The sequence below is a fragment of the Lissotriton vulgaris genome, chromosome 2_1, assembly GCF_964263255.1.
Source record: "Lissotriton vulgaris chromosome 2_1, aLisVul1.2, whole genome shotgun sequence".
In the NCBI taxonomy this organism is placed as follows: domain Eukaryota; kingdom Metazoa; phylum Chordata; class Amphibia; order Caudata; family Salamandridae; genus Lissotriton; species Lissotriton vulgaris.
Genome location: NC_141687.1, coordinates 1,590,359,644 through 1,590,381,727, shown reverse-complemented (window position 1 = coordinate 1,590,381,727; position 22,084 = coordinate 1,590,359,644).

The following is a 22,084-nucleotide window of genomic DNA, read 5'->3' as shown; positions in this document are numbered from 1 at the left end:
TTAGGGGCTACATCTCTGACTTACTTGAAAGACAACCCACACCGCCCTCAGCGGTCATTCTGCATCTGGGTGGTAACGATCTGGTGACTCTAGGCAGAAGAGTCTTGTTGGAAGAGATTATCTCAGCGGCGGGTTGGCTGGCGAAGTTGTTACCAGATTGCACCATAGTCTGGTCCCAATTGATACCTAGACTTAAGTGGAGGGGAGCTGAATCAGTCAGGGCATTGAATCACTTGTTAAAGAGGGTCAACAATAGGATCGAGAAACTGTTTCGAACATCTCACCTGCAGACTATCCCACATGGGTGCATTTGGGGCAATCAGTTTTACTTACGGGATGGGGTCCACTTGACAAAAGGAGGTAACGACCTATTGGTAATGAACATACTAGCATGGTTAGAAGGTTGGGCGAGGTAGGTATGACCTTTCAGTGCAGGCATTATGGGGGGGGCAGGATAGCCGGTCAACTATGCTGGCCTGTGGCGGTAAGGTCATAATCGGTGAGCAGCAATTTAAGGTCCTTAGGGGCGGCACCATTATCAAATGGGGTTGCCCAGGGGGAGGGGCCACTGGTCTCTCATAGAACTTCAGGGGCAGGATATCCGCTTGCTTGGAAGGGTGTGGGGGAGGGAGTCATGCTTTTCTCGGGCTGGTAGCCACCCCGCACATACACTGTGACATCAGCAAATGGCGAGAGTGTAAGCCCTTTTGGTTAAATGGAGTTCACGGAGCGTACTAGGGTAACCAGGAAAGGGAAGAGCTCTCCCGGTAACCGGGCCCTTGTTGCGCATGCGCACTCAGGCATGAGGGCGTAGCTAGGGAAAGGATCTGACACCGGTTAACGACCTTGCCGTAAGCCCAGTAATTATTAGAATGCAAAATTGATGTAGGAGGTTAGATTTGGTTAGGAAACACACTGTATTAGACATTTGGTAAGGTTAGCCCTTCATACCTGTCTACATTGCTTTAAATCTAATGTCTGAATTTTGCATTTAATAATTGTGTAAATAATGTTTATTTTCAAGTTTCAATTTTGTTTTCATATTTTAATAAATACGGCCGGGGGGTCGTGAGACCCCCTGCCTTCCAAAGAATTTTCTCGCCTGGTAATTACTACATGGATGGTAAATATTGTTGCATGATGAGAGGGGGGTGGCCGGTAGTCCCAGCCCATGCAATTTATTGTCACCATAATGCCCCTTAAGTTGTGACTTATATCCAGGGCTCGAATCGGGTTACCTCACGGGTGGACCGCGTCCCCCCACTTATTTTACCGGGTGGACGCTGTCCCCCCTGCTAAACAGCTGGACTTCACTCTTTGGCCTCTCTGGGACGAGGAGCTCTGCACCTTTCGTGATGTCACTTTCTGTTGTGACGTTACCTTCCGGTGACAGCTTCCCCCCACTTCTTTTTTTACGACTTGTGCCCCTGCTTATATCTATCCCTTCCAGGACATTATGCAAGGTTACATCATTTTTCAAAATGTATATAGCATCTGTCTTCACTTTACCATCCAGCCTCTTCTAACACGATTTGGAATTATATTTTGTGACCAAGATTCTACATATAAGGGCCAGGGTGGGCAAATCTAAAGACGCAATGAACAGACAACAGTGCTAATCTTACAAGCTTATAGAGCAATACTACTGCATTTTATGTAGATATTCCATCAGACAGTAGACCATTTACACCATTGTTACATGCTCGGCCAGCTGTAGTGCCTATATAATGAAAATGTTGTCATTACTATACAATAGATAACATCAGAAATATAGGTCCTAAACTCAGTTTGAATGCACACTCAAATATCAGCTACAAATATATTTCAGAAAATGCATTCCTTGTGTTAAGAACATTTGCTTACCAATGTACTGAAATTTCACAATGAAATGCATCATTTTCAGACTTGATGAATATAATCAGCTGCCCAAACATTTGTTCTCAATTTCCAGAGAAAATGTGTCTATAATAAGCAGATTTCACTCTTAGAAAATACAATTTTATCCCCAAAACAGCAGCAATTTTCACTAGGCACTCACATAGTTTAGCCACATATGGACAAGAGCTTCCTCTCTCTCTCATACACACATACACATACCCTCAACGCTATTGTAGACAAATTGAATGTGTTGCCTAATGCACGGAGCCACTGCAATACATAATGAGAATAAAGCTACTATAGCCATGAGAGTCAGTAGTGTCCTTTTCACCAATATGCAGCATGGTGCAGACCATCTACTCTTGATGGAGGAGATAAAAAGGCAAGTGATGTACAAGAACAGTGGCATCTACTCCTGTATCTTGTACCACCATTAAAACAATAGGAGTAATTAAGTGGACGAACATGCACGTTTTATGGTAAGTCACCAAGAAAGTGTCATTCTCTGTTAGGTAAAAGAAAATGTAACAATGGAATGCTTTTAAAATTACATTCCATCAGTAGCAGTATAGATCTGATTCCTATATGTATCACATAGACATTATTAACTCTGAGTGGCATCTATTAGCCTTGGATATCATGGACTATAGCGTCTTCTATGTCCTACTTAGTAAAACATGACATGTTCTTTGGGGTAGTAGTAACAATTGCATAGCTGACATATTACGTATGTTTTAAGCGTGCCGGCTAAAGCCAGGTAATGTATCTCAATGGTCTGCTTAGAAGCACATTTCTGAAGGAAACAAATGAAATCTGTGAATAGAAGGCTCTTGATGAAGCAGGACTCGTTAAAAAACTGTCTGTCCCTCACCCAGCGTTCAATATTGTCAACATTTTTTCAAATGGGGTGCACTTTTTACATTCTATTCCTTTCAGAACAAGCTTAAAATTCCTGCTCAACGGGCCAATTTGATTATGTCATCTGAATTAGGAACATGTTCGATGACAGCTACTTCTGTTTTCTTCTAATATGTGAAGTATATGATAAAACGACATGGAATTTTGCATCATAGACAGATATGGCAAAGCACATTTATGAACCAATGCATTAGAGCTACAATGTGGAGGGCATGAATCAATAGATCTTTGAGTATCCAATGGGATAGTACAGAGTTAATGAATTGGTTTTACAGGTACTTCAAAAAGAGGAAGATACGAGCTAGTGAGTATGGAAAGGGGCGACCACTCGGTCCCCCCGCACGTATGGCAGAGTACCACGATCCCCCCGGGAAGCCATCTTGGGCGGGAGGCGTGTCTCGGCTGGTATGCCCGAAGCGGCGTAGCCGGGGCGCGCTTTTTCCCGCCCTAGAGTGGGCTGGCCTAGACACTGACGCGGCTGGCCACGCCCTCGGGGCAGGCAGGGGCGGGTTTACGCCCGCCCTGAAGACGGATAAAAGGGGACGCAAGACCAGAAGGCATCCTCTTGTTCCTGTGCTCTGAAGCTGCACCTCCTCGCTGCACGTGAGCCCGAGACGGAACGAAGAGCCAATTTTGAGCGTTGTAATCCTTCTTTTTGTCTTACAGATACTCTGTTGGAGAAATGCCCAAGAAAGGCGGAAAGAGAATGACGACTGAACAGATGCTTCGGGTCCTCATGAAGGAGATGACCGAGCTGAAGAAGCGGGTGGCGGAGAAAGAGGGGGAAGGGGGGCCGGAACGTCCTCCGGCTGGAGCAGCCCCAGGAGGGAGAGCCAAGAGGCCAAGGAGGGGACCAGCTGGGGGAGACGTCCCGGTTCCCCGTACCCCGCTTGAAGCGCCAACCCCAGTACCCGTGGAGGGGAATCCGATTCCCGTGGTGGTCACCCCGGTGTCCAATGAGGATATGCCGCCCGAGCTGGCAGCACAACTTGCAGCGTGGTTGGGCGAAGGTAGTGAGGGCGCCATGGCTGTCGACGCGCAGGCGCTGATGAAGCAACTGCGTGAGAAACGGGAGGCAGCCAAGGTGTCCGCGCCGGCTGCAGTAGTTGACAAGCCACAAGGGACGATTACGACCGCAGAGGCAGCGTCCGGTGCAGGTAAGCGGCCAGTGCCGATTGCGAGGGATGAGTCAGCACCCTCTCGTAGAGAAAGGTTGGGTCAACATGTGCCTTTGGCAATTAAAGAGAAGATTTGGGCGGGGGAATATGTGAACATCTTCTCGTTGCTTGTTGATCATTATGAGGTGGAGCATGTTAAGGGCCAGAAAGACCTCATGCATCCGAGTGTTTGGCACGCAAAAATGGCCGCCTTTAAAGTGAATGAGAATATTGGCAATTGGGGCAAAGCATGGGGGATTTTTACGTCGATCTTAGGGGAACGTAGGCCCGAGTTACTTTCCGAGTTGCCGACCTATCAGTCGCGAATCATGGGGTACTCGACATCACACCAGGGTAACCATTGGTTCTGCTACGATAATCTTTTTAGAAAGGCTAAAGAGCATAATAAAAACTTAACCTGGGATTGTTACGATTCTTTGACATGGGATAAAATGAAGGAGACAGGTATGTTGAAAATGCCATTGGTAGGAGGTAATGTTGGCGAATCCTCCCGCCAATATGCGGGGACGCCCTTTCGATCAGGTACGGGTAGCGATGATCACTCGAGACCTGCCAGCAATACAGGGAAAAGGGGGTTCTGCTGGAATTTCAACAGAGGTAAATGTACAAGGCCCCAGGGATCGTGTAAATTTAGACATGAATGTAGTGGGTGCGGGTCGTCCCATCCTGAGTCCACGTGCAGAGCCAAAACGGGTGATAACGGGGGTAGAGGAGGCGCCAAACAGGTCTAACATAGTCCGAGGGGCGCCTTTACCTACCCCGATTGATACCTTGGCGATGATTCCCTGGCTCAGTGAATACCCGGATCGTACTTCTGCTGGGGTGCTGCGGAACGGGTTTTCGTATGGTTTCCGCATCCCAGTAGGGGACTTTCAGGGTGTGGAGAAGTGTAAAAATCAACTTTCGGTCCTGCAGCATACGACCGTTGTACAGGAGAAGATCCGGAAAGAGGTTACTCGAGGTCGGGTTGCCGGCCCATTTAGTGTACCCCCGGTGCAGGGTTTTGTTTGTTCTCCTTTAGGGGTGGTCCCCAAGAAGGACCCGGGTGAGTTCCGACTGATTCATAATTTATCAGCTCCACGTGGTCTTTCTGTAAACGATGCAATAGACCCGGAAGTGTGTTCGGTGCGGTACGCATCTTTCGATGAGGCCGTAGCCATTTTGAATCGCCTGGGGCCCGGGGCGCTGATGGCGAAGTCGGATATCGAGTCAGCGTTCCGGTTGCTCCCGGTACACCCAGACGACCAGCGTCTCCTAGGTTTCACGTTTCAGGGTCATTATTACATGGATAGGTGTATGCCGATGGGGTGCTCTATATCTTGTGCCTATTTCGAGAAATTCAGTAGTTTTCTACAATGGGTCTTCACAAAGAGGACGGGTTTCCAACATGTAATGCATTACCTTGATGACTTTCTGTTCCTTGGGGCAGCCGGGGATCTAGAATGTGGCCAGGCCTTGGCCGAATTTTGTGTATTAATGAAGCAGTTTGGTGTGCCATTGGCACCGGGTAAGACGGTGGGTCCTGCGACTTGCCTCGAGTTTCTGGGGATCGAGTTAGACTCCAGTGAGGGTTGTTTTCGTTTACCAGCTGACAAAGTGGGGAAGTTCAGGGCAGCCCTGCAAATGTGTATAAATGGATCTAAAGTTACGCTGCATCAGTTACAGCAGTTGGTGGGACAGTTGAATTTTGCCCTGAGGGTTATACCGATGGCCCGCCCCTTTTCCCGATCAATTGCCCAAGCTATGGTCGGCCTAAAGGAGGGTCATCATCGCACGAGACTATCGGCTGAGGTCCGCCAGGACATGCGCATTTGGTTAGCATTCCTGGCGGATTTTAATGGTCGAGTCGTCTGGAACAAACCGGCCGTGTCCTCTGAAGAGCTGGGGCTATGGACAGATTCGGCAGGTAGCATAGGTTTTGGTGCCATCTTCGGCACAAAATGGTCGGCACAAAGATGGCCGGCATGGTGGCTCGACAGTGGACTGACAAGTAATATTGCTTTCTTGGAACTTTTCCCCATTTTGGTGGCCCTAAGAACCTGGCCCGAAGGGTTCAAAGATCACTCTGTGGTATTTTGGTCTGACAATATGACCATGGTCGAGTGCATCAATAGCCAGGCAGCACGATGTAAACTGATTTTAAGACTGCTCAAAGAAATTGTTTTACTGTGTATGCAACTGAATGTGCTATTCAGAGCTAAACATGTCCCGGGGGTACTGAATCAGGCAGCTGATGCACTGTCTCGTTTTCATATGCAGGCTTTCTCGGGTTTCCTTCCCACAGCGGACCCAGAGCCGGCACCCTTTCCCGAAGCTCTCTGGTCTCTCGGTGCCCCGAACTTCGTCACCTCGTGGGAGAGAGCCTAGCACCAAGGACAAGGAAGGCATATGAAGGGGCGTTTCGGTCCTATTTAGCCTTTTTGGGGACTGATGGAGAGGGGCTTTGGGGCCACGAGGAATGGGTAGTGAATTTTCTGATGTTCTTACGTAGGGCTGGGAAATCGGTGGCTACGGCCCAGAGGCATCGTGCTGCCATTTCCTTTGTTGCCAGGGCTCATGGTATCCAGGACCCGACAGCGTCTTTCGTTGTACAGAAAGCGCTGCGTGGGTGGCAACGCCTTGAGGGTCGCAGAGTAGATGAGAGGCGCCCGATAGGTTTGGATAGGTTGGCCCAGTTGTTGGCCACACTCCCTGCCACATGTTCATCTCAGTTTGAGACGGTGTTGTTCCGAGCCGCTTTTACGCTGGCATTTCATGGAGCGATGCGGGTAAGCGAACTGGTGGCGAGGAACAAACGGGATGTGACAGGGGGTTTGTGCCGGGAACACGTTCAGGTCAGAGGAGAGACAATGACTGTCTCCTTTGTCAGGTCCAAGACCGATCAAGATGGGATGGGTGACTGCATAATCATACCCAGGATTCCCGGGTCCTCCATGTGTCCAGTAAAGTGTTTAGAAAACTACCTAGCACGAAGGGTGGCATCATGGGGGGGGGACCTTGTTGAGACACGCGGACGCCACCCCACTGACGAAATTTCAGTTTCAGCGGGTGCTTGCGATGTCAATTGCCGCTGCGGGCTTGAACCCGGGCGAGTTTGGGACCCACTCCTTTCGGATAGGGGCTGCTACGGAAGCTACAGCCAGGGGTCTTAATGTTGAACAAGTGAAACGAGTGGGGCGTTGGTCCTCCAAGTGTTATAAGAGGTATGTGCGGTTGCACATGTTGTGAAGCTGTAATGATGTACTCACGCTTCTTGTCTTTGTTTGGTTTTCAGTTGCGCAAGCCTACGAGGCGGGGCGGACTATGCAGTCGACCCAACACCGGGCCAGCGGTCAGACATCACCGGCTGTGAAGAAGGAGGTGTGGGTCGTGGGCCACTCATACGTGAGGCGTGCCGCGGACGTATTCAAAGCAGGTGACATGATTCACGTAGCTGGGGAATACGGGTACAGGGTGTCCTTCTACGGAAGAGGCGGGCTCTGTATTGACCAGTTTCAAGCATTTTTCGAGGGTTTGTTAGGGCGGACGAGGTCACCGCCGTCTATAATCATAGTGCATCTAGGGGGCAACGATTTGGTCACCACCGGTAGACGACTTCTCCTGGAGGCAATGCTTTCCGCTGTAAGTTGGTTGGCGAGGAGAGTTCCGGGGTGCACAATTGCGTGGTCCCATATGATCCCACGAAAGGTGTGGCGAGGGGCTATTTCTGTTCCTGCTTTGAATCACTCTGTGAGGAAGCTTAATAACAAAGTGAGTAGGTTGTTCCGTTCCAGGACATTGCATTCTATTTCGCATGGCTGTATTAATGATGACAGTATGTATTTGGGGGATGGTGTGCATTTGTCTCGGGTGGGGAATGAGTTACTCATAGGAGACTTCTTAGCATGGTTAAAAACGTTAAAACTTGACCTTTAGGTAGGGGCTTTGTGGGGGGTCCGGATAGCCGGTCAACTATCCGGCCTGTGGCGGTAAGGTCATGATCGGTGAGCACTAATTGGAAGATCCCTATGAGTGGGCGTCACCCAACACGGATGGGAGCGCTCGGGAGAGGTGGCCATTGGCCCCTCAACGGGGAGGCGGTCCCTTCTAAGGATGGGTCGCCGAAAGAAAAGGAAAGGCGGTCAAGGCCCCTTCCTGTGTAGGAGGGGTTACAGCCCCCTCCTGGGTAATTTCCCGGGGCCAGTGACGTCTGCGACGGCAGATGTGGTAAGTTGTGCGGGGTTTGGGGGGGGGTCTACGCTACCTTCTAGATACCTCACACGAGTCCTCGAACGACCTTTAAGTGGCGTCGAGTTTTATTGGTGCCCCCGTCAAGTCAAAGGGAAATTGGTAGTTGCACTCGAGGTACGCCTCAGTGCTGTCGCCCCTCACAAGTGGGGGGGGTATTTCTGGTTAGGGATCTTGACACCGGTTACGACCTTGCCGTTGGCCCTTAAACGTTAGGATGTACAATTTCATAATTTCAAGTAAATGTGTGTAGAATGTTAGTTCGGCTAGGAGAACCTCTGTATTAGAGAATCTGTTAAGGTTAGCCAAACATCGCAATGTGGTAATGAAATTGTACATAATATAAAATGTTGATTTAATGTTTTAATTTTGTTTTAATGAATACGGCCGGGAGGGTTACTCCCTCCCTCTTCCAAAAACTTCAAGAACTGTTTCCGGTTTCCCTCCTTTGGGGATTGTGTTGAGAGGGGGTGGCGGGTATCTCAGCCATATGGAAAGGGGCGACCACTCGGTCCCCCCGCACGTATGGCAGAGTACCACAATCCCCCCGGGAAGCCATCTTGGGCGGGAGGCGTGTCTCGGCTGGTATGCCCGAAGCGGCGTAGCCGGGGCGCGCTTTTTCCCGCCCTAGAGTGGGCTGGCCTAGACACTGACGCGGCTGGCCACGCCCTCGGGGCAGGCAGGGGCGGGTTTACGCCCGCCCTGAAGACGGATAAAAGGGGACGCAAGACCAGAAGGCATCCTCTTGTTCCTGTGCTCTGAAGCTGCACCTCCTCGCTGCACGTGAGCTCGAGACGGAACGAAGAGCCAATTTTGACCCACCCACCAGCCCCTGATGACAGCAAGTGGTTTTGAATAAAGTTGATGGATAACTCTGATTTCGTTTACAGGTTGTGGTATTATCGTGATGAATTTGAGTATGTAATAAAGAATGTCGATTTGTGTTACGTTTTGCAAATAAAGAAATTCTGCTTTAGTGTTCATTGGTAAGCATGCTTTTAATGAAAGTATAGTTGCTACTGTAATTTTAGTTTAGTCATTTAGTTAGCATTGTCGTATTTATTTTGGTCGGGCGGTAAGGTCATGATCGGTGAGCACTAATTGGAAGATCCCTATGAGTGGGCGTCACCCAACACGGATGGGAGCGCTCGGGAGAGGTGGCCATTGGCCCCTCAACGGGGAGGCGGTCCCTTCTAAGGATGGGTCGCCGAAAGAAAAGGAAAGGCGGTCAAGGCCCCTTCCTGTGTAGGAGGGGTTACAGCCCCCTCCTGGGGAATTTCCCGGGGCCAGTGACGTCTGCGACGGCAGATGTGGTAAGTTGTGCGGGGTTTGGGGGGGGGGTCTACGCTACCTTCTAGATACCTCACACGAGTCCTCGAACGACCTTTAAGTGGCGTCGAGTTTTATTGGTGCCCCCGTCAAGTCAAAGGGAAATTGGTAGTTGCACTCGAGGTACGCCTCAGTGCTGTCGCCCCTCACAAGTGGGGGGGGTATTTCTGGTTAGGGATCTTGACACCGGTTACGACCTTGCCGTTGGCCCTTAAACGTTAGGATGTACAATTTCATAATTTCAAGTAAATGTGTGTAGAATGTTAGTTCGGCTAGGAGAACCTCTGTATTAGAGAATCTGTTAAGGTTAGCCAAACATCGCAATGTGGTAATGAAATTGTACATAATATAAAATGTTGATTTAATGTTTTAATTTTGTTTTAATAAATACGGCCGGGAGGGTTACTCCCTCCCTCTTCCAAAAACTTCAAGAACTGTTTCCGGTTTCCCTCCTTTGGGGATTGTGTTGAGAGGGGGTGGCGGGTATCTCAGCCATATGATCTGATGGGTTTTGTCAATATCTGATGTACATCAATCGTAGCCCGAGTTGGTGCTGTGTTCCGCTGAAGGCAAGCCTGAATAGTCTATTTTTCAAAAGTTTACTTTTTCTAATGATGTATGACTAAAGTCTTTCTATCATACGTGCCAACAGACCCGAGGCTCTTGACTTTGTAAGCCTAAAATGGCTTTCTTTTAAGTGTCTTCCGCCTAAAATCTCCTCCACTTCAATATAAGTAAATGGGGAAAATGAAATCCCCTGATTTGTTTTTAAATTCTCCCCCTTTTCAGGCTCAAAATGTTTGCATGTATGTATCGTTACTGAGACAGAATTGAAAGATTTTTGCCACCTTTAAGTCTTTGAGATAAAATTGAAAGATCTTGTCACCTCCCCTTTTTAATGTTTATTATTGTATGCATTGTATAACTCACTTTATTGGGATTTTTTAGCAATTATTAAAAACGGTATATTTTTTTAATCATTGGTTGATAGTTCTTCACATTTTATATTGTGCCACATTTAAACATTGTTTATTGGTATTCAAATCTTAGATTGCCTAGGAGTGATACTTTTCAAGCGTTTTATCCCTGTTTTATCCCTGTCCTAGGAATCGTGTTATTCATGGTTCAGGGGGTCCTTGTTTCTCTCATATATTGTATCATTACTTTAGTCAGGGGTCACACTGAAGCAACTTCGAATTGATGAAAGGCTGACTTGAATCTGCCAGTACAGCACCATGCGTACTGAGAGTCGCACCTAGGAACTGAGCAGCAGGTGCTTAACTCACTAAGCTATCTTACCTCATAATAATACGTTTTTCTTCTACTTTTAATACAAAGGGGCATATTTACAATAACTGGCGCATCCCTGCATATCAGCAGGGATGCGCCAGTTATTGTGCGCCACAGCTCCGCCATCATGAATGCGCCGCATTGTAAATTCGGCGCACCATGGGGCAGAAACGGCACAGATGCATCACACATCTGTGCCGTAAAAATGGTGCTTTGCTGGAGTTGCGTAGCAAGCGCGACGCAGCTCTAGCAATGCTCTGGGGGCCCTATCTAATTAATGCTGCGTCAATCCTTACGCCTGCTTCAGGCAGGCGCAGGGTTTTGACGCAACATGGGCCTAAAAGTGACTGAGTGAAATCTTGTAGATTTCACTCAGCCACTTTTGAATGAGGCGCAAGGGGCTTGTAAATCTGCCAACACTATTGGAATAACTATGACGCAATGACCTGGCTGGTATTAGCCAGATTGGCAGCTTGGGTTTAAAATGTGTTCTTCATGTGTGTGTGTCAATCTGAAACATCCGGGAACATAAAAATGCAATAGCAGATGCTACATATAACAAGATATTATTTTTGTTGGTGGATAATACCGTGCGTGTTCCCTGGGTCTGCGAGGTTGTTTTGAGCTGTAACGCTAGGTGATTTTCTTTGGGTTTCGGAAGTACCACGGATTGACCACCACCGGTCGCTCCGTTACAACGATATTAAAATCGAATGAGACCCACAACGGGGAATGGTCCGAGATACCTCTCGCCAAAAATCGGGCCTCAGAGATCGCCGGTGCATGAGCAGCCAAGGCAAGAACGTAATCAATCCTCGAGAGGCTACCATGTGCGCCAGAATGAAAGGAGTATTGGCTTTGGGTGGGATGGAGGAGTCTCCAGCAGTCAACTAACCCCATAGTATCAAGGAAAGTGGGCAGCCACATTTGCGAGCTACGGAGGTCTCTAGGCGGATGTCTGTCCAAGGATCCAGAGCAAACAGAATTAAAGTCACCCCCCACAACAAGCAACCCTGCTGGCAGATTCAAAATGGCGCTGCCAAGGTCCTGAAAGGTGTTATTTTGCAAACCCGGAGGAACACAAACCGAAACCAGTGTCAAGACACGCCCCTCCCACCGCCCTGTGACGGCTGCGTACCGCCCCCTCACGTCCACAATAGTGGAATCAATCTCAAACGGAAGGGACGTGCGCACCATAACACCCGCCCCCCGGGACCCCGAAGAGAACCCCGAATGTGCCACCATCTTGTAACCCTTCCTATTGAGCGCTCGGCATGTGTTCCCCACCAAGTGTGTCTCCTGCAAAAGAACAATATCAGGCATATGTCTTTTAAACAGTTGCAATACCACCCCCCTCTTAATACGATCACCCAAGCCATTGACATTCCAACAAAGAACTTTCAGTGTCCTACACCCCATCATCGTGTCTCAAGCCTTCACCAGCCCCCAGAGGCCCCACTGATACACGATACAAAGCAGAGCATACGACCCATTGCCTAAGAGAAAGAAGAAAGAAACAAAGAAAGCACACAAAACCAACCCGAACACCACCCCCCACCCTGCACCCCTGCAGCAGACTAAAAAGCCCCCCCAACCAGCAGTGTGCCTGTCGCCTCATAAACTAAGCTACAAAAAGACCCTAGAGGAGTAAGGAACCCCCTCAGTCCCCCCCTGCCACCCTCCATGTGAGAATAGGATATTCCCAGTAAAGTGCAACAGCATTGGCATTATCGGTCATAGTCAACGGGCACACCAACCGACAAAGGTAGTGCGAGAAGTATTATTCCTGAGGATCAGGGCCACCAGAGGCGCCTTCAGAATGTTTCCCCTGCTCCTCGCGCTGGTGCGGTAAAGTGTCCAGCCAGTCGCTCGCAGACTCAGGCATATCAAAAAACAGGGCGCAGCCATCGCGTTCAATGCGCAGTTTAGCAGGGAACAACATAGAGTATTTCAGCCCCAAGTCCCTGAGGCGCCGCTTTACCCCCGCAAAACTCTGACGATGTCTCTGAACAGCCCTGGTGAAGTCCGGGTAAAAGTTCACATCTGCGTTTTGGAACTTGAGAGGCCCATGTCGCCTTGAGGCCTGGAGGATCGCATCTTGATCCCTGAAGTTGAATAAACGGGCGATGATGGGTCTCGGTGCGACGCCCGTCTTCGGAGGGCCGCCCGGTATTCTGTGGGCCCGCTCAACCGAGAAGAAGTGACTGAGGCCTGCTGGAGCGAGATGGGTCTTAACCAAGTCCTCGACAAAGAGGTCAACGGCCGCTTCCTCCGCTCCCTCCGGCACCCCAATGATGCGAACATTCTGCCGCCTGGCACGTCCTTCAAAATCCTCCAGCCGCCTCAAAAACAAGTCATTAACTGACCTCAAGGTACGGACCTCCGCTTGCTGGTCCGAGACATCGGTCGTGAGGCTGGAGGTTTTGATATCGAGAGATTTCACTTGATCATTCGTTTTGCCCAGGTCGGCCCTGATCAAATTGAGATCGATAGCCAGGGTGTCCACCTTGTGTGTCAGGACCTCGTGCTGTTTATGCATCTCAGTCCTGATGCCAGCGATAGCCCCCATGATGTCGCGAAGAGTGGGTTCCGATCCCTCGGGTGAGCCTGCCCGTAGGGAGTCCTTAGATTGAGCGACCACAGTGGGCGAGGTCCTCTGCTGGGCGTACCGGTCGATCTTGTTGGTCTGAGGCTGGACCGTCTTCCTACTGGCCCGTTTCGCCATCCTGTTGGGTTCGCCCCTGCCAGCCATGTTGGGTCCGGGCAGAACAAAGGGTAGTGGGGCGATGTCGCTGTGAGCACTCAGATGGGTGCGGTGCGTAGCCACCCCGAGTGCAAGTCAACAGTAGGCAACTCCACGGCTACGTTCACTCCGGCAACAGAAGCAGGAGGCGCTCACTCAGCATATCGATCATGCTCCGCGTCGTCTCGACCGTCGGCCATCTCCAGGACAATGGCGCATCCCTGGCACAAAGTTCAGCATGACATAACTTCGCCAAGAAATGTCGAATTTAGAAACGGAACGCGGGTCCCGTGTCCACGACCACTCGCCAAGTGGAATCCACAACCGTGGATCGGGATTTCTCACAGGATATATGCGGAGGGTCAGAGGGTCTGCGGAGCTCCGAGCTTACGTGGCCATCTTGCTTGCCCGCGAAGCTCCTCCTCGCTAGGTGATTTTCTTAATCAAATGTGTACCTGGGCCTGTAAGTGCTTGATAAGGGCTTTCTCGTAAGCCAATATGTGGATTCTGCACAGATGATAGTCTGAAAGCTATGAGAACACAGGGCAACAGGGTGCGTTTGCTCTGCTGAAAACAATCTACATAATCTGAGGGTGGCTCCATCATTCTGTCACACCAATCTAATTCTGTTTGTGCCAATTTAACGAAGTATTTTGCTCTGTTTAACAGATCTCATTTGGAACCATGAATCAGAGGTTTTCTTTGCTGCACCTGCTGCCAGCCACTTCTTAATTTGGAAGAAAAAAAAATAACTGCAGGGATAGGCGTGCTCTCGGGCATGCATTCATTCCCATATACATACTCACCACCGTGTACGCACGCAGACAGACATGCAAACAAGACACTCATTCATACATAAAAAGGAGCAGGACACAAGTCGTAAAAAAAGAAGTGGGGGGGACGCTGTCGCTGGAAGTGACGTCATGACCGGAAGTGACGTCACGTGAGGTGCCGAGCTCCTCGTCCCAGAGAGGCCAAAGTGTGAAGTCCAGCTGTTTGGCAGGGGGATGGCATCCCCCCGGTAAAAAAAAGTGGGGGGACACCGTCCACCTGCGTGGTACCCCGACTCGAGCCCTGAAAAGGAGAAGCAAGCTGCTGAAGATATATAACTTACCAGAGATTGTCTAGAACACGCACTTTGCTCCAGCACTTCATGGGTCCACAGTTTCAGACTTCCAGAGAACAGCGCAAGGGGGGCAGGTTCATGAGCTTTGCCTAACCAGAAAGGAGGAGGCTACTGAATGGGCTGTGTACCGTCCTAGGGTGACCAGAAGTCCCAAAATTCCCCGGACAGACCCGGTTTTCAGAGAACTGTTCCACCGTCCGGACACTTTTATTTCTTTTCAATACATGTCACGGTTTTTCAGATAGAGGTTAAGCTAATGTGCTGGCCTTGTGAATGCGTATATACACAATATACATTTATAAAGCTACCCCCCCCCAAAAAAAAGGACAGTCCAGGCACTCAAGTAACACCAAAGGCTTTCGTCCTACTTTTATGTCTAACCTGTCCTGGTTTTTGCTTCTCAGAATATGGTCACCCTACTATCCTTGCTTCTGATTGGGCAAAAGGGCGTAAGAGGCACAAGCCAAACCGAAAAAGTGCCATTATTGGCAACACACCCTACCCACACAAAAAAGAGCATGAATGATGAATAAATAAATACACAACACAACTTTTGTTTAGGAAAATGTTGCTGCAGGTTTATTCCATACATAAGTATGCAATATGGTGGGTCAATCAATCAATCAACCAATCATGGCATTTGTAAAGCGCGCTACTCACCCGGGAGGGTCTCAAGGCGCTGGGGGAGAGGGGTGTGTTACTGCTCGAACAACCAGGTCTTGAGCTGCTTCCTGATGCGTCGAAGGTGGGTGGGGTGGGAGTTCCAACTCTTGGCTGCCAGGTAGGAGAAGGATATTCCTCCGGTGGTGGCTCTGCGGATGCGTGGTACGGTGGCGAGGGCGTGGCTGGTCGATCGCAGTTAGCGGGTGGGCGTGTAGAAGGTCATGCGTCGTTGAGGTACTTGGGGCTCAGATCGTGGAGAGCCTTGTGAGCGTGGGTGTGGAGTCTGAACGTGATTCTCTTGCTGACTGGGAGCCAGTGCAGGTCTCTCAGGTGACTGGTGATGTGGCTGTGTCGGGGGATGTCCAGGATGAATCGTGCAGAGGCGTTCTGGATGCGTTGGAGTCTTTTTTGAAGTTTGGCTGTGGTTCCGGCGTAGAGGGTGTTCCCGTAGTCCAGTCGGCTGGTGACGAGTGCCTGGGTGACGGTCTTCCTGGTTTCAGTGGGGATCCATCTAAAGATCTTGCGGAGCATGCGCAGGGTGTTGAAGCACGAAGATGAGACGGCGTTGACTTGTCTGGTCATCGACAGGGAGGAGTCCAGGATGAAGCCCAGGTTGCCTGTGTGGTCCGTGGGTTTGGGAGCGGTGCCCAGGGCCGGGGGTAATTTTACGGTGGGTAATTTTACGGGTGATCCACGGGCAGGCAGCTGTAACCAACCTATGCTGCCCTGCCCACCTGATGAGCCAAGCACGGTGGAGAACTCAATCAGTGCTATACCTTATGGGGTGATCCTCTATTCAGATCATGTGACACATTGGTCTCTTATTACTCACGCCCCTTTCAGGGCAGAGCATAGCAAGGCAAGCACCTGGTTGTTGAGGCCCACAATCGCCTGAAGGATTAACGGGGCGCTGACGTGGTTTTCCAGGAACCTGCCATGATGCTCCTGGGATTTGGCTCAGTCACCCCTATTGTGCTCCTGCAGAGGTAGCCTTCTGTACCCATCTGCTTCCAGATCACCCTGTAACTCTGCCTGCAACTCAAAAGAAAACATTACCACATTCTATGTACCTTGCTTGCCACCCCACGCCGGGGAAGGGGTAGGGTGGGAGACAGCATGCCCGGTGCAACAGAGAACGCCAGGATGGCCAGGGGTGGCTTACATACCCTCCTGGGTGGGCCGGAACTGATGCGCCTAGCATGCATAAGGTAAGGGGGACACCTCCCTGAGTCCCAGCATTAGAGGGGGTTGGTTCGTGCCCAAAGGGCACTACAGGGCCGCCCTATTAGGGTGGCCCCCTGCGTGAGCCGCGGGCAGCCTCATAGTGCCATTATTGGAAGCACAACCCACCCACACAACAAAAGAGCATGCATGATGAATAAATAAATACACAACACAACTTTTGTTTGGGAAAATATTGCTGCAGGTGTATTCCATACAAAAGTATGCAATATGGTGTGTTGGAACCAACCTATGCTGCCCTTGCCCGCCTGATGAGCCAAGCACTGTGGAGAACCCAATCAGTGCTACACCTTATGGGGTGATCCTCTTTCTGGATCACGTGACACATTGGTCCCTTATCACTCACGTCCCTTTCAGGGCGGAGCGTAGCAAGGCAAGCCCCCAGTTGTTCAGGGCCACAATCGCCCGAAGTACTAACGGGGTGCCAACGCGGTTTTCCAGGAACCTGCCATGAGGTTCCTGGGATTTGGGTCTAGCACACCTATTTTGCTCCTGCAGAGGCACCAATCTGCTTCCAGATCGCCCTGTAACTCCGTCACAGCTCTGGAGGCGGTCCCCTTAGTCGCCAGAGCCTCCCTCCAAAACAGCTATATTCTCACCAGCAACCTGCTTTCTAGGGCATCCTGCATGTTCCAGTGGGACGTGTCTATGTCCCCTGTGGCAAGTGCCGTCATGTTTGTCAACTTAACCTTAGTCATACTCCTGGATGGCCCGTGCCTGAAGGAGCCCAAAAAAACCTTAGAAATGTGAACTTGTGAACTGGGACCTCTCAGCTAATGTATGCTCCAACCTTCTGTAACCGATAGTTGCAGTACTTCTAGCACTGTATGTGCCATAACACGTTTGTCCCCAATTTATGGGACAGCAGCCCACTTGTTAGGTGCCCTCTCCCACAACCAGCCTGTCTACTTTGGCTATCAGGGCGAGAAGCTTCTACGCTTAACTGAGGCAACCCGTAACCTGCCCATGGGGCAGAGTGCACATATTTTGTTGGGGTTGACCCAACATTTGCACAGTCCTCTTTGATTGATAAATCATGATGAACAGGAATGTTCATAACTAGCAGTATGTGACCATGAGTAAGTGTGTCATCAAGCACTTAGCTTTTATCCTTTATTTCTTAAGGCAATTTCACCTGTTTTTGTTCCCTCTGGTGTAACCCCCTAGGCTTCCCAGGTGCATGATTCTGTCTGATTTAAACCTGTATGCACTATCTGCAATATAATGCCTAACATTCAGGATTGACTAAACCCTTGTTTTCAACGTCAAGTTGGAGACCGCGAGCGAGCACAAGAATATGCCGGCGAGACTTTTTCCTCGTTCACGGTCAGCAACATCAAGTTGCCGATCGCGAGCATGGAAAATAAACCTTCCGGCAAGATTATCAACGCGGGAAAGTCGGGTTTCTCATTGCGAGTGGTCGCGTATGCACGCGACCACTCACGATGAGAAACTACCACTCTGCGTTGAGGAAGCTGCCGCTCGAGTACAAGTGTACTCAAGCGGCCAGAAAATGACCTCTTGTACTGTGCAAGATGCAGTTTGCACTGATTGCACAGTGTGGACAAGCATCTGGCACTGTGCAATCAGTGCGAACAGCATTTTGCACAGTGCACTACACAGTTCGCATAGCTACGCGTAGCTCGTGTAGTGCGAAGAGCACCTCGCATAGCTACGTGTAGCGCTACTACGTGAACTACGCCCAGGGTTAGGAACAATATGTGCAAATACATGCTCTTTCCTGAATACTAGGCATGTCAAATTTTCTATAATACCTTGTCCCCATCTGTGCTCTAACGCAGTGTTTACCAAACTTTTTGAACTGCAGCACACTTGTTAGATGACGACTACCACAACCTGCCTGCTGCCCTGGCTAAAGCGTGGGCGAATGTGGCTTAACTGAAGGTGCCTGTAACCTGCCTTGTTTGCTGAGGGCACATTTTAGCTGCATCGACCAGACATAATGAGACAAGACGAGATTGCTAGCCCCACTCCCACACAACTAAAATTGAACATAGTCCATCAGGGGCCGAGGCATTGCCTTGGCCCTCTGTGGTGTGCCTTGGACAGCTAAGACAGGGCATCATGAGGTCCCACATTCACGTGTACCCGTTCCTCTTGTGCTACCACTGGGGATTATTCAGGCATATGGATATTGTGCTAAACTTTGCTTACTACACTGCTGAGTGATCCCAATGCATTCACAAAATTCCTTTACAATTTCTGTTTCTGACTGCAATTGGAATGGGATAGCAAGCCACGACCCCACATAATTGAAATTGAACATATTTCATCCTGGGCCATGGACTTGTCGTTGCCCCCTGTGGAGGGATCCGAACTGCGAATACAAGCGTCAAAGAGGCCTGACATTCACATGTACCCTTATACCTTGTGCTATACAACCTGCTGTGAGATTAATCTGCACTGGAACATGGTACAATCACCAACCTTGACTTGCAGACAAAAGACATGCTTATCTTGGAACGATTTTGTGCTCATGGTATGCAGAAGGAAAGATGAAATTACTGAACCTGCATTGCAAATGGCTGGCCGGAGTTGCCAATAATTAATAAGTCGTGTAACAGGACCTGTGGCCAGACTAGGCATTTGATCTTGGGCCCCAGTGATATTAAATGGAGGGGGATGGCTTATCCAGAATAAGGGGGTAAAATTGTACCCATGACTCCCATAGTATTCAGACTTTTTAAGTAAAGCTAGCGAGTGCCTGATCGGCGCCAAGGAGGCCTTTCCTGCTGAGCGTGTACTTTACAAATACACCTGCTATGCCCTGTTAATTTATAGTAACCGGAGGGCTGTAGGCTCATAGCATGTACAAATGCAGTGCATAGGCATGTTGGCCGCCTTCTTCCAGCTTCGGGTAAATGTTCCTTCCAAATGTGTCATTCGTACCAATTCTCCACCCGCGAACTGATTATCCGTTAATTTGTACATGAGCTGTTCAAGCTGCAAAATTGGCCTCGCCTTTCACCTAGTGTGTGTTCTATGCCTATGCTCCTCTTATGTGCTGTGCAACTCTAAGTGCAAACTTAATATATTACCCTATGTTTCTTTGCTGCTACCATAATGGTTGCTACCTGCGTCTGGGGACCTTGTGATTACATCAGGCCATGCAGTTTGCCTCGAATATATAAAAATTTAAGAAAGATTGGACCCTGGGCTGCTGGGAACCAGTATAGGGTGTTGTATTACTTTACCTCAAAACAACATTACCCTGAAACCGCCCTCGTCCGTGTTTGAGCAGTGTAATGCTATCCAAGATGGATGACTATGGCCCAGCACTTTCAAGAGGTTTGGCCGCACAAACCCATCTTCTGAAAATGAGATGGGCAGGGTGGAGATGGCTTGGGCAAAGCTGTCCCTACCACCACTGTTGGGACCAGAAACCTAGGGGCATATTATCAAGGGGGTTTATCTCCGCTTTTTTGGCTTTAAAAGCCAAGAAAGCGGAGATAAAATTATCACCCTATTACCTAGCTGTCGCTAACACCAGTTAGCGACAGCTAGTAGGAGATAGCGACCATCTTGGGCCCCACTTTGCATGTCAGTGATATTTATCACTAATGACATGCAAAGTGGGCGTGCCAAGATGTTAGCGACTGGAAACAGTCGCTAACATCGCTATCTCCTATTACCAACTTTTGGAGATATTCGTGCTAAGCGCGAATATCTCCAAAAGCTAACACCTGCCCTGAGCAGTTCTTAGCCATGTTATCCAAAGGGAGGTGGATAACATTGCTAAGAGTATTAGCTTGGTAATGCATGAACATCGCTGACTTTTCAGCGATATTCATGCATTGCGGCCGATTTTTATCGCATTTGCGATAAACCTTGGTAATACCTTGGTAACACCAAGGTTTATCTGCGATAAAAATCGCCGCAGCTCAGGGGTAAATTTTTGTCTCTAACCAAGCAATAGCGATAATTATCGCTATTGCTTGGTAATATGCCCCCTAGTTTTTAGCCTGCCGGTGGTCCCGAACGCTCCAGACATTACCTCTCTGCCATTGCTGCTGGACTGGTGTGAACTAGGTTAAACTCTTTTGAATCACTGGATGTTGAGCCAACGCACAAGTGTGGCCATTCTCTCCCTTGAGAACAGAGACATTGCCAATATTGTAACCCTTGGAGACAGAGTCATTGTCTATTTCTTTTATGAAAATAATACTACTGACAATGCAAACAGTCCTGGCTCGTTTCATGTGTAATGTCACTGGTTGTATCATCTCTCTGAATGCCATGAAGGAACCAGCAAGACACCCGACGGGTGGACGCTACACCAAACACCCACTCTAGGTTCTGTATTTTTTAACCCCCGGCTGGTATTTACATCTGCCATACCCCTTCAAGTCACCCTTGAGAACCCAATTGATGAACCGCCCCTGGATGCCCAGATCTCTTTAAGCCATACGTTAGTTCAACCACAAAATGTTTCATTCTCTGAAATTGTGTCTCAGAGCAATCAGGCAGTCCTAGTAAAGTAAACTGATACCACATGTGAGTGATACTAAGTGAGTATGAAAATCCGTATGTTCCTCAGAATTCTCAGATACAAGATGCAAACACAAGAAATGTATTTGATCTGAGAGTCCAATAATTAATCGATATTCAACAGTATCCCTGTGATTCAAGCTTTTATGCAGTGAATAGAAGGTTACCCAATGAGTTTTGACAAAATAGATTCCTCCAATATATTGATGATATTTCCACTGAATAAGATGTACCATTAGCCACAAAAAGGCGCTTTAACAAAATGGGAAATAACACTGAGTCCTGGGCTACCCAATAACTCCTCTCCAGTGCCACTTCCCGAGGAGTGGAACGTGCCATCATTTGAGCATGGCCAGTCAAGAAGCATTCAAGCCAAGACGCAGGTGTCTATTCCGCCTCTAAGGATTGATGGTGTGGTCCAGGGCATAATGTGTTGCTGGCAAATCCATCAACAGGAGCACAGCCAAGTCACCCTAATGCATGATAAATCTCCTAACCCATCCAGTGCCAAAGTAAAAGCAGCTTCAGTGCTTCTAACCTGAAGTAAACCCAGATGCCTGTGGCCTAGATGTCGGTTTCTACCAAGTGCTTAACGATTTGCTAGGCTAGAACCCAATTTACAATTTGACTCAACACAAGGAGAGGAGCACAGGTCTCTAATTCTCTACGAGCCCCCCTGGGTTTAAATGCATGTTTTCTAACAACAGTTTAACAATGGCACTTTACCATTTGATTGGAATAACACCTTTCTGCAGTGAAAGATTAATGACCTTCAAGAAAGGCCTTAACAGAACCTGAGAAAATGTTTGCAAAAAGGAGACTAGGCAGGATAATCCTGTGAACAATATTTTAACTGTAGAAGTAAATGTGTTTCTTCCACGGCTTCCTCATTGACGTAAACAAATAAAGGCCAGGCAACTGTCTGATCAGTATGTCATTCAGCTGCGGCTGGCATGACTCGTGGGTGAGGGTGCAGGGGGA